Here is a 12,973-nt window from a genome sequence, read left to right as displayed (position 1 = left end):
TTCTGCTCCAGGCATCCCTCCAGTGGCAGTTCCAGAATCTCTCTGTTAGTGCGCTGATTGACTCTGGTGCAGACGAAAGCTTTTGGATAGAGAGTGGGCTCAACAAATGGATTTGGAGACTGTTCCTATGGACTGTCCGCTGCAGGCTAAGGGTCTGAATGGACAATTGTTGACCCATATTACCCATCAGACTGTTCCTGTTTGTCTTAGAGTGTCGGGAAATCATCAGGAGAACATTCAATTCCATATTATCGACTGCCCACAGACCCCTCTGGTCCTTGGTATCCCCTGGCTCATAAGACACAATCCACACATTGATTGGGTGACAGGTAGAATTGTTTCATGGAGCACATTTTGTCATGTGAATTGTTTGTGTTCTGCTCTGACTCCTGCCAGTACTGTGCCTCGACCTCCACTGGAGTCCATGGATCTTTCTAATGTTCCTGACGTGTATCATGACCTGGCATCCGTTTTCTGCAAACACAGAGCTACTTCTCTTCCTCCTCACCGGCCTTACGACTGTGCCATTGACCTCCAGCCAGGAGCCCCGCTCCCCAGCAGTCGCCTGTACAATCTCCCGGCCGGAGACGGAGGCTATGGAGAACTACATTCGGGACTCCTTGGCGGCAGGTATTATGCGTCCTTCCTCGTCACCTGTAGGAGCGGGATTCTTTTTTGTTGCTAAGAAGGATAAGACCCTTAGACCCTGTATTGATTACCGTGGACTTAACAACATCACCATTAAGAACAAGTATTCTCTGCCTTTGATTAATTCTGCTTTTCCCCTCCTTCATGGTGCTACCATCTTTACGAAACTGGATCTACGAAATGCGTATCACCTGGTGCGCATTCGAAGGTGATGAATGGAAGACTGCCTTCAACACACCCTTGGGACATTTTGAGTATCTGGTTATGCCTTTTGGGTTGTCTAATGCCCCTGCTGTTTTTCAGGCACTAGTCAATGATGTCCTTCGGGACATGTTGAATCGGTTTGTTGTTGTCTATCTGGATGATATCTTGATTTTCTCAGAGTCCTCCCAGGAACATGAACTGCATGTGCGCCAGGTGTTGCAAAGGTTGTTGGAGAACAAACTGTTTGTGAAGATGGAGAAATGTGAATTTCATGTGTCTGAGACCTCTTTTTTGGGTTACATCATTGCTCAGGGGGAGTTGCGGATGGACCCAGCTAAGATCTCTGCTGTCACGGACTGGCCAGCCCCCTCTACCCGCAAACAACTTCAACGATTTCTGGGGTTTGCGAACTTCTATAGGAGGTTCATCAAGGACTACAGCCGCATTGCGGCGCCACTCACCGCTCTCACCTCCATCTCACGACCGTTCGCTTGGAATGAAGGGGCCGAATCAGCGTTCGAAGAACTGAAACATCGCTTCGCCTCGGCTCCCATTCTGATGCAGCCGGACCCCGACCGCCAGTTTGTCGTGGAGGTGGATGCATCCGACACTGGGGTAGGTGCGGTGTTGTCACAGCGTTCTCCTGAAGATAACAAACTGCATCCCTGTGCTTTTCTCTCAAGGAAACTTTCTCAGGCAGAGAGGAATTATGATGTTGGCAATCGTGAACTGCTCGCCGTTAAGCTGGCTCTCGAGGAGTGGCGACATTGGTTGGAGGGGGCGGAACAACCCTTCATCGTTTGGACGGATCATAAGAATCTGGCTTACCTCCAGTCAGCGAAGCAGCTCAACCCCCGTCAAGCCAGGTGGGCACTATTTTTTGGGAGATTCAATTTTTCTCTGTCTTACCGTCCTGGGTCACGCAACGTCAAGCCTGACGCCCTGTCTCGTGTTCATTCGGCTGTTGATACTGGTAGTAACCCTGAACCCATTTTGCCTCCTACCTGCAGTATTGCGGTCGTCACATGTGACATCGAGGGGATTGTTAGACAGGCTCAACATCATCAAGCTGACCCTGGGAGGGGTCCTCCTAACCGGATGTTTGTCCCTGAGTCTGCTCGCTCCCAGGTACTTCAGTGGGCTCACTCGTCTCCCCCTTACCTGTCACCCTGGAGTTTCGCGGACCCTTGACTTTGTGCGACGGAAGTTCTGGTGGGCCACGATGGAGGCGGACACTCGAGCCTTCATTGCTGCTTGTACGGTATGTGCACGAAGTAAGAACTCCACCCAGGCCAGCGCTGGTCATCTACGACCTCTACCTATACCCAGCGGCCCTGGTCGCATATCGCTATGGATTTTGTCACTGGACTTCCCCCTCGTCTGGAAAGACTGTAATTCTTACGGTGATTGATCGTTTTTCTAAGTTCGCTCATTTTTTGGCCCTACCTAAACTGCCCACTGCCAGAGAGACGGCTGATATTTTGGTTGAACATGTGTTCCGCTCTCATGGTCTACCCACGGATATTGTCTCTGACAGGGGTCCCCAGTTTGTCTCCCAGGTGTGGAAAGCTTTCTGTAAAGCTTTGGGCATTACATCCAGCCTGTCCTCTGGATATCACCCCAGACCAACGGGCAAGCCGAGAGAGCGAACCAGGAGATGGAGACCGCTCTTCGCTGTGTCACAGGGTCTAACCCTGGGTCATGGAGCTCCATGCTCCCCTGGGTGGAATATGCTCATAACACCTTGACTAACGCTTCCTCTGGTTTGTCTCCTTTTCTGTGTGCTCTGGGTTATCAACCTCCCCTGTTCCCTTCTCAAGAGAGGGAACTGGCGGTACCCTCGGTGCAGTCCCACATGCGCCGCTGCTTCAAGGTCTGGAGGAAGGCCAGGGTAGCTCTGTCCCGAGCTTCGGCGTACATGCAGAGGCAAGCCAACCGTCACCGGTCCCAGGCTCCCTGTTACTCTCCTGGTCAAGAGGTATGGCTGAAGTCACGGGACCTTCCATTGAAGGTGGAGTCTAAGAAGATGGCGCCTCGTTTTATAGGACCGTTCAAGATACTGTCTATTGTTAACCCCTGCGCGGTTAAGCTACAGCTTCCTGCCTCCCTACGGGTTCATTCCACCTTTCATGTTTCCCAGATTAAGCCTGTGTCGGTTAGCCCTCTGTGCCCGCCCTCTCGTCCCCCTCCTCCGCCCAGGATCGTGGGTGGGGGTCCGGTCTACACTGTCCGCGACTTCTGGATGTTCGCCGCCGGGGTCGTGGTTTCCAGTACCTGGTGGATTGGGAGGGTTATGGTCCTGAGGAACGTTCCTGGGTGCCCAGGAGCTTCATTGTGGATCCTGCTCTGGTCCGAGAGTTTCATAGGTTACATCCCGATAAACCCGTCGGCCGCCAGGTGGCGTCCGTAGAGGGGGTACTGTTAGGCCTACTGCTGCTAGGTAGCTCTCTCTCTGCTCTCTCCCTCCCCTCTGTCTGTCCTTGATTGCAGGAGTGAAGTCTGGTGTGCGGGAGTCAGGGTTCCAGCTGCAGCTCATTCACCATAATCACCTCAGCCTTTAAGACCCGGTCAAACTTACCACTCATCGTCAGATCATAGTCAAGACGACCATATATTTGGAACCTGACTCCTGCCTCCGCTTCACCCCTGCCACCACCATCCTGCTCTCCACTACCGGACCTCTCTTTTGGACTCACCACGGACACTAGGACATTACGGTACCACACCTGCCCTGACCTGGATCTGTTACCCTCCCTGTAACCTGGACTTGCTCTTCCCCTATTATTGGAAACCTGGACTATTGAACATTTTAAATAAACCTGTTAAACCTTCTCTGGCTTGGTGTACTTGTCTGCATTTGGGTTCTAATACTGGTAAATCATAACATATTGAGCCCATATTAGAGTTAGTATTTGTCTTTGCTCTTTAAAAAAAAATGTTGATCCAATTTTGTCCCTCTAGACTTTCTCATGAGATTTGTCTTTATTTAACTAACGTCAAAGTAATCAGAAAAAAAATCATACATTCTTTACAATTCAAAATGGTGGTCAGAGAGTTTTTTTATTCATTCCGTGGTCTTATAGCCAAGGGGGACATGAAGAGGGACATCACACCTACCTAACCTAGACATATCCTAGGATCACAGGCGGCCGGCTGGTGGCACCTTAATTGGGGAGGACGGGCTCCAGTCCATTTACTCCATTCCAGCCATTTTTTTATTTTGTATTATTATTTATTTAACTAGGCATGTCAGTTAAGAACAAATTCTTATTTACAATTATGGCCTACCCCGGCCAAACCCGGACGACGCTGGGCCAATTGTGCGCAGCCCTATCGGACTCCCAATCAAGGCTGGGTTGTGATACAGCCTGGAATCAAACCAGGGTCTGTAGTGACGCCTCTAGCACTGAGATTATGAGCCGTCCTCCCCTCAGCATCCTCCTGGGCCTAGGATTCTGCACAGCCATCCAGCAACTTTTGAATCGCGGTTGCACAAAATAGCATTTTCCTCTCTCAGCGACAGTGCATGACCCCTATGGTCCCTGAAGTGTGTGAGCTCTTGACAGCCTGTAGCGCCGCACGCGAGATCATGGAATAATCGTGCACGTCTCCTTTAAAACCAGTGTCCGCTTAATCCACCGCTCAGAAGGCTGACGTCAACTAACCCCTGAGCCGCAGACTCCGATTGGCTGAAAGTGACGTCAACCTAATTTTTTCTCTCTCCCTTCTGAATCATGACCTCATCCTTAGTTCATTTTAGTGCTAAAGGCACATTATGTTTTCCCGGGACGTTAATGCCTAGTAAATGCAGATTACTTATCTGTAATTGCGGCCACACTGCATGGCCTATATACAAGCGAAACAATTGTTGATAGTGCTTTAATGTGTTTCGCTCCTTTATATTCTAGCGCTGTCAATTTTGCGCTGTGACCATAGCGGCTCTGCTGTCGCTCAGTGTTCCATTGCCCTCGACCCATGACAAGTAAACAGTGACCAAAGTCAAAGCGCTTTGAAGAGGGCTGGCGTGACACACTGTTCCTTTACACATGGAGGTTAGCTGATCACAAATCACCAAACCGGGGACACAGAGGTGAGTGTTTGTGGAGCCCCCCTCCCCTTGTGCAGTGTGTGATCAATCACTTCGATATAAGGTGATTTTCCCTAACCCTTACCATTTCCCTAAACTTAAGCTGATGTGTAAGTTATCCTAACCTGCTACGAAAAAGTCATTTCGGTATCAAAGTGGCGTGAAAATAGTTTACCCCGTATGTTTCCCCGTGATCAGTCAGCAACTGTCAAATAATTCCTCCCCTAGCCGATTACGTTAGCAGGGGGCTAGTTGGCTAGCTACAGTAGTGCGGTGTGGTTACGTCCCCCTGATGTCTGTTAGTGCGCAGCCCGGTATAATGGTAAATAATCAAACCTGGGCTTAGTTGTTCTTTATTTTTTACAAATACCGCTTATCTTCGCATTTTCTCTTTTCATTTTACGGTAGGTGGAATGCAGTTATTTTTCTGTTTTTAGTTTGGGGCCGTTAATCATGTGCGCGATTAATGGGTGTTCGTTTAGCATGCAGATATCCACACGTCACAACAGAACAGTACATTTACTGCACCGCACTATCATTCTCAATTGACGCACCTGCGCCTGTAGCCTATAATGTAGTGTAATTATCAAAACAATTCCACTAAACATTTGACCACAATTATGTCTAGTCCATATCTGGTGTTTATTGTTGTCTGTCTCCAATGGGTTTATTGCGGTGCGTTATTTTTGTGTTGCGGCTCGGTTTTATTATCGCCTGTATTTATACTGGATCATGGGGGAGAGAGTATTGTCACCAGGCCAGAACACCCCGTGGTTTTCATCGTGCTCAAAACCACAAATACATCGACATAGGCTATATGGCTTCACATTTTATTTTTTACTTTTTCCATCTTCTATTATTACCCTACCTTTATTGTTATGATCATGTTATTAACCTGTGATTTTGCAATAACGTGAGGTAATAACACTATAGGCTACTGCTATTGTTGTTTTCGTTTTGTGATTGTTTATGTTGAGATATTATTCTTCATGCACGCTAGCTTGCTGAGATATAGATGAGATATAGCTGTATTGATCATAGAGAGCCGCCCTGTGTAATGTTATCTCATGATGATGCTGTCCCTTCATAGCAGCGGGAAGTAGGGGTGCTGAGGGGGCTGTAGGGTGTATTAGCACGACCCCCATACTGCTTCCCGAGGCTATGTGTCCCTTACCCTGTCTATCAAAGCATTCAGAGGGGGCCTACGTCCTGCACTATCATTACCTGGGGATAGCCCTTATTACATTGATAGAACAGTTATTCCCATTCAAACCAGTTCAATTTCTATCATGTTGTATGTTAAGTAGATTAAGTTGTAGGTGTTGTTGGCAGCATTCACATGTTAAGCCAGATATAGGACCTTCGCTTATAGGTTCACCTGAAATGTAGACAGAGTAGGCTATGTAGCAGTTTTACGGAGAGAGAGAGAATAGTGGCGATGATGAACATCCTTGCTTACTGTTTGTGTGTGTCCTGTGTGCTACAGCAGGTACAGCTACAGTACTGAGGGTGGTGAAGCAATGTTTGTACAGTCTGCTTTCCCCTCTGAGAAGGTGCTGTAATAACAGCTGGTAGTTACAAGATATGGTTATTATGTTGTGTGTGTGCCGTGTGAGTTCTGAGGGACAGGTACCCTGTACACAGTAGTTGTTTAATGTTTACACACATTTAGAAACACACACACACATACACACACACACACTGTGTGTGTGTGTGTGTGTGCGCACGTTTCTGAGAGTGTAAACATTAAACAACTACTGTGTACAGTGTACCTGTCCCTCAGAACTGTGGCCCTTTGCCTCACTGGATCCACTGGATCCTCGATGGTCCATGTTAGCAGCAGTGAGGAAGGCCTGTGTGATGGTGGTCCTCTGTAGCTCAGTTGGTAGAGCATGGTGCTTACAATATATGACTGTCAGTTGCTTTGGATAAAAGTTTCTTCTAAATGGCATATGTTATTACTATATTATGATGGTCCAGGGACAGTGGGTTAGATGGTAGATAAGTGCCATCACACACACATACAGCGGGGTGAGAGGTCAACTGGAGTGCTACATGTCTCTATATCTGTCAGCTTAGCTCACTGACCCTGTTGTCATACCCCCATCATTAGTATCCACACACACACAATGGGCATGGAGTCTAGGGTCAGATTGAATCTGCAGGAAAGTTTTCTTATCAACATTTGTAACATTATTGCCTGTATACGTGTACACTGTCAATGGAACTGTATTCATTTATAAGGGAGGGTAACTAGTATTTATTTCAATTTGACTGAATTCCACTGGTATTTTCTATTGGAAATCATTGTCTTTGGGTTAAGGAAAGGAGAGCTTGGGATTGTAGGTTAACCACAAATGAGATATGGCATTATTTATAGAAACATTATCACCTCATTATCAATGACCATAGTGTTCAATGAAGATTGTGTTCTTTGTTGTGCCGGGGTTGGATCTTGCTGTGGTCACCACTGTGGCATTTGTGGGAGAAAAATAGTCTTGTCAGATGTTACCTAACACTGGTGTCAATATTGAACTGATTATCACAGCAGGGGCACTAGCCTTAGGCCTCAGTCCTGGAAGAGACCGGCCTGGGCTGCATCTCAATAGTCTACAGTGGCTTCCTTTCCTCCTCCCTCCATCTCCACTAAGGCCCCTATCTATAGTTTTTCACATCCGTGCAGATGAAGGAAAGGAGTCGAGGAGAGGACTATTGAGATGCACCCATGTTTTGGTGGAGTTGTCATATAGGTCAAGGGAATGAGGAGATGGCTCTGAAGTCATATGTTTATTGTGCGCCACAGATTCCCATGTTTTGGTCGAGTTTTTATTGGTGATTGCTGGTCAGTAAAATAAAGGGAAAGAGGACATGGGATAAAGTAATTGTTTGTGTTCCACAGATTCCTATGAGGTCTGTGGATGACGTTATTGGGAGTTGATGAGTTGATGATTAACCTGGATGATGTTACCTCATCGTTGGGTGTCCTCCAGTTGATCTCTTTGTTTAACCACAGGGTTATGTGTAATTATTGACCTGAAGAAGACAGCTATCACTGAGTTGTTTATTGTACATGTATTGAATAGAAGTGAGTTCATTACTACATTTATTGCAAAGCATCCATCCTGAAAAACGAGAAATAACTAAAAATAATTTACTCGGTTTGAGAGTGTTGGTTATTTTTTTATTCACCTTTCATTACTCCTGGTCTACTACAGCACCTAAAGTTGCATGTTTTTGAAAGCCTTATCCTGACCATATATGAACCTGTTCCAATGCACTAGTAATTGGTTAGTAGTGTTGGAGCCAGTTCTAGTGGTGGTACCTTACCCTACCAGTACCCACTACGCAGCATCCTCCCTCCCTCCGTCCTCCTCGTGCCCCCTGCTCTACCCGATACGGGCTGTTTCCATGGCAACCCGAGAATCTGCTGCAGTCAGTTCCGCCTGTTCCACTCTTCTGTTTCCAAGTTCTCTTCTGTACATCCAAGATTTAAAAATAAAAACAGGCTCCCGCTGGCTACTTTAGATAGTTAGGTTTTTTTCTTCTAAATTTCAGAGTTTTTAAAAATGGTTTCTATATGCAAGATGGAAGAGACTTGTTATGCAGGAGAGGGAATGAAGTTTACATGTTCAATAAGGATACTGCGTTGCCATGTTGGATGGTGGAGGATGCTGAGGTTGGGGGCTCCCCTTCTCTCTTCTCTAACCTCCCTCTCAGTCTAGACAAACAGAAGCGAATGAGAGGCAAGCTGTGATGCAAGGATGGCGTGATAGCTGGTACCTCTCTCCTCCCTATTACAGATGTAACCTGCACACCCCTCCCCTCCCTGCCTTCCTTGTTGTCTGCGTAAGACAACGAGAGTGAATGAGTGAGGGAGGGGGGAGAGAGAGTGAGTGAGGGAGGGGGGGAGGGAGGGAGGGAGGGCGGGCTCTGGCGCCATTAGACGTAAGCAGCGTCAGTGTGTGTTGTGCTCAGCCTGCTCTTTAGTACTGCACTGTCTGTCTGTCTGAAAAACTCGACTGCCATAGACTTGCTATGGGATGTTATAAAGCATCGTAAGGATGACATAGGGATGCTAATATCCTTGGTGCAGTGAGGCTACACTAGCTGCTAGCTCAGGTGAGGAAACCAAATCTGTTTTTGTATTGGTCTGGGAGAGAGAGGAGGAGGGCATGTGTGGATTTTTGTTTACATGCATTGCATGTGATGTATTTTGTAGGCCTACTATGGGTTAGTCATATGTTACTAGCCGGCTACCACCCGGTATTCTACCCTGCACCTTAGAGACTGCTGCCCTATGTACATAGTCATTGAACACTGGTCACTTTAATAATGTTTACATACTGTTTTACCCACTTCATATGTACACTGAGTATACAAAACATTAAGAACACCTGCTCTTTCCATGACATAGGCTGATCAGGTGAATCCAGGGGAAAGCTATGATCCTTTATTGATGTCACTTGTTAAATCCACTTCAATCAGTGAGATGAAAGGGAGGAGACGGGTTAAAGAAGGATTTTTAAGTCTTGAGACAATTGAGACACGGATTGTGTATGTGTGCCATTCAGAGGGTGAATGGGCAAGACAAAATATTTAAGTGGCTTTGAACAGGGTATGGTAGTAGGTGCCAGGCACACTGGTTTGTGTCAAGAACTGTAACGCTGCTGGGTTTTTCATGCTCAACAGTTTTCTGTGTGTATCAAGAATGGTCCACCACCCAAAGGACATCCAGCCAACTTGACACAACTGCGGGAAGCATTGGAGTCAACATGGGCCAGCATCCCTGTGGAAAGCTTTCGACACCTTGTAGAGTCAATGCCCCGACAAATTGAGGCTGTTCTGAGGGCAAAAGAGGTGGGGGTTGCAACTCAATATTAGGAAGGTGTTCCTAGTCTTTGGTGTCATCTTATATAACTACTTCTGTACACATCTTTTCTATTCATATACTGTCCATACTGTCTAAACACACTATCATATACATATATATTTATATTCCAGACTCTGACATTGCTCGTTCTGATATGTCTTTATTTTATGGGGGGGGGGGGGTCTACTCTTACATGTCTAGACACGGTAGAGTAGAGCAGGGAAGCAACCTAAAATACGTATTTTCAACGTCTTCAATGTCTTCATAGTAGTCCCAGTGTCCTTGTTGTCTGCTGGAGGAGTCCATTAGCTCTAGCTGTCTACATATAGAGGTTAGTTAGTTCTTCCATGTTCGAGATGCTGTGCTAGCACTGGGGACGTTGCAAAGCAATCACCTACCGCTTATCATCTATATACAGTGAGGGACAAAAGTATTTGATCCCCTGCTGATTTTGTACGTTTGCCCACTGACAAAGAAATGATCAGTCTATACTTTTAATGGTAGGTTTATTTGAACAGTGAGAGACAGAATAACAACAAAAAATCCAGAAAAACTCATGTAAAAATTTTTATAAATTGATTTGCATTTTAATGAGGGAAATAAGTATTTGACCCCCTCTCAATCAGAAAGATTTCTGGCTCCCAGGTGTCTTTTATACAGGTAACGAGCTGAGATTAGGAGCACACTCTTAAAGGGAGTGCTCCTAATCTCAGCTTGTTACCTGTATAAAAGACACCTGTCCACAGAAGCAATCAATCAATCCGATTCCAAACTCTTTACCATGACCAAGACCAAAGAGCTCTCCAATGATGTCAGGGACAAGATTGTAGACCTACACAAGGCTGGAATGGGCTACAAGACCATCGCCAAGCAGCTTGGTGAGAAGGTGACAACAGTTGGTGTGATTAATCGCAAATGGAAGAAACACAAAATAACTGTCAATCTCCCTCGGCCTGGGGCTCCATGCAAGATCTCACCTCGTGGAGTTGCAATGATCATGAGAACGGTGAGGAATCAGCCCAGAACTACATGGGAGGATCTTGTCAATGATCTCAAGGCAGCTGGGACCATAGTCACCAAGAAAACAATTGGTAACACACTACACCGTGAAGGACTGAAATCCTGCAGCGCCCGCAAGGTCCCCCTGCTCAAGAAAGCACATATACAGGGCCATCTGAAGTTTGCCAATGAACATCTGAATGATTCAGAGGAGAACTGGGTGAAAGTGTTGTGGTCAGATGAGACCAAAATGGAGCTCTTTGGCATCAACTCAACTCGCCGTGTTTGGAGGAGGAGGAATGCTGCCTATGACCCCAAGAACACCATCCCCACGTCAAACATGGAGGTGGAAACATTATGATTTGGGGGTGTTTTTCTGCTAAGGGGACAGGACAACTTCACCGCATCAAAGGGACGATGGACGGGGCCATGTACCGTCAAATATTGGGTGAGAACCTCCTTCCCTCAGCCAGGGCATTGAAAATGGGTCGTGGATGGGTATTCCAGCATGACAATGACCCAAAACAAACGGCCAAGGCAACAAAGGAGTGGCTCAAGAAGAAGTACATTAAGGTCCTGGAGTGGCCTAGCCTTAATCCCATCGAAAATCTGTGGAGGGAGCTGAAGGTTCGAGTTGCCAAACGTCAGCCTCGAAACCTAAATGACTTGGAGAAGATCTGCAAAGAGGTGTGGAACAAAATCCCTCCTGAGATGTGTGCAAACCTGGTGGCCTACTACAGGAAACGACTGACCTCTGTGATTGCCAACAAGGGTTTTGCCACCAAGTACTAAGTCATGTTTTACAGAGGGGTCAAATACTTATTTCCCTCATTAAAATGCAAATCAATTGATAACATTTTTGACATGCGTTTTTCTGGATTTTATTGTTGTTATTCTGTCTCTCACTGTTCAAATAAACCTACCATTAAAATTATAGACTGATCATGTCTTTGTCAGTGGGCAAACGTACAAAATCAGCAGGGGATCAAATACTTTTTTCCCTCACTGTATCTATTTTCTATCTCGACTCTCTTCTATTGCCCTCTATTCTATCTCCCTCTCTCTCTCTCTCTTCAATCTCTCCTCTCTCTGCTCCATCTCCATGGTTCTCTCCCCTCCCTAGCCTTGAGCTAGCTGTGTTGCTAGGCTGAGAGTTCCTTGCGAAATAACAATCCCTCCTTCCCCCTCTTCTCCTCCCCTCCCTGTGCGGAGGCGATATGTCATAGTAGGGGTTAAAGGTTGTTGAGTAGATCATGGCCCCAGTCCACGGACACTGTTGACTGACTGACTGCTGATCAGAGCTCTCTCTTTCTATTTCTCTGTCTCTATTTCTGTCACCCACCAAGTCCCCACTGTTCTACTGGACAGGAATTAATGTTTCTTGTTTCTCTCTCTCTCTGTCTCTGTCACGCACGCTTTTTCTTTCTCCCACCTCTCTCTCACACATACACACACAAATTCTTTCTCTTTCTCTCTCACATAGTCTTTCATCCTCTCTCCAACTCCTTACACATGCTGTCTTTCTTTCTCTCTGTCTCCATCTCTTCCCCCTCTCACTTCCCCCCTTTTTCTCTGTGTAGTACATGGTTGTCATTGTGTGTATGGTGAATGGTGCATTCCACAAAAAATGCTGGGTTGTTTGGTCGACCCAACTGCTGGGTTGCAGGCGTTGGGTCATTTAGTTGGGTTGTTTTCTTAAAAAATTGCTGGGTTATTGAAGCTGGGTGCTGAGTTATTGACTGCTGGGTTATTGAGATATGATTCAGCGGGTCAGCTCAGAAGACTGGCGGTGTGGCTTAGTATGAGCGTGGCTTTCAGATAGTTAGTTATTTTTGGCCACCCGTGAGACAATGTCATTCCGGTTAATTTCTTCTGTTGTATTGTTATCACATGTTAAGGTTGAACACTGACACTTTTGAAGCTTTGATAAGGCTGTGATGTCACGAGAGGCTGTGTCCTGGAGGGACGTTACATCCCCCTGAGGTGGCTGCAAACCCAGACAGCTATGGCTCCATCTGCTGGTATGGTCGGGAACTCCACCCCTCTATGGCCAATCTTCCCACGCAGCTGAAACAAATGAGGAGCTGATGAGCTGAAGGTTTGGGAAGGGAAGAGACACACTGAGGGAGTGTGTGGGGGGTGAAGAGACACAGTCTCCAACCTGG

The 12,973-nt window shown here is 46.6% G+C and overlaps 1 protein-coding gene across 3 annotated transcripts in view; it reads left to right on the top strand.

Moving 5' to 3' along the window:
* Positions 1 to 4,607: 4,607 nt before the first annotated feature.
* LOC121532054 (dual specificity protein phosphatase 8) overlaps positions 4,608 to 12,973 on the top strand; it is a 60,521-nt gene continuing 52,155 nt past the window's right edge. Inside the window, exon 1 of one of the 3 annotated variants that reach the window (XM_045227183.1) lies at positions 4,608 to 4,942. The gene's annotated coding sequence lies outside the window, so the exon portion shown is untranslated. Of the gene's footprint in view, positions 4,943 to 5,186; positions 5,344 to 8,947; positions 9,059 to 12,973 lie in introns of those variants that run through there. The other 2 variants (XM_041837703.2, XM_041837704.2) reach the window with 2 other exon arrangements.

The sequence above is a fragment of the Coregonus clupeaformis genome, chromosome 19 (assembly GCF_020615455.1).
Source record: "Coregonus clupeaformis isolate EN_2021a chromosome 19, ASM2061545v1, whole genome shotgun sequence".
Classification (NCBI taxonomy): Eukaryota; Metazoa; Chordata; class Actinopteri; order Salmoniformes; family Salmonidae; genus Coregonus; species Coregonus clupeaformis.
This window is presented reverse-complemented; position numbering and strand designations above follow the sequence as displayed.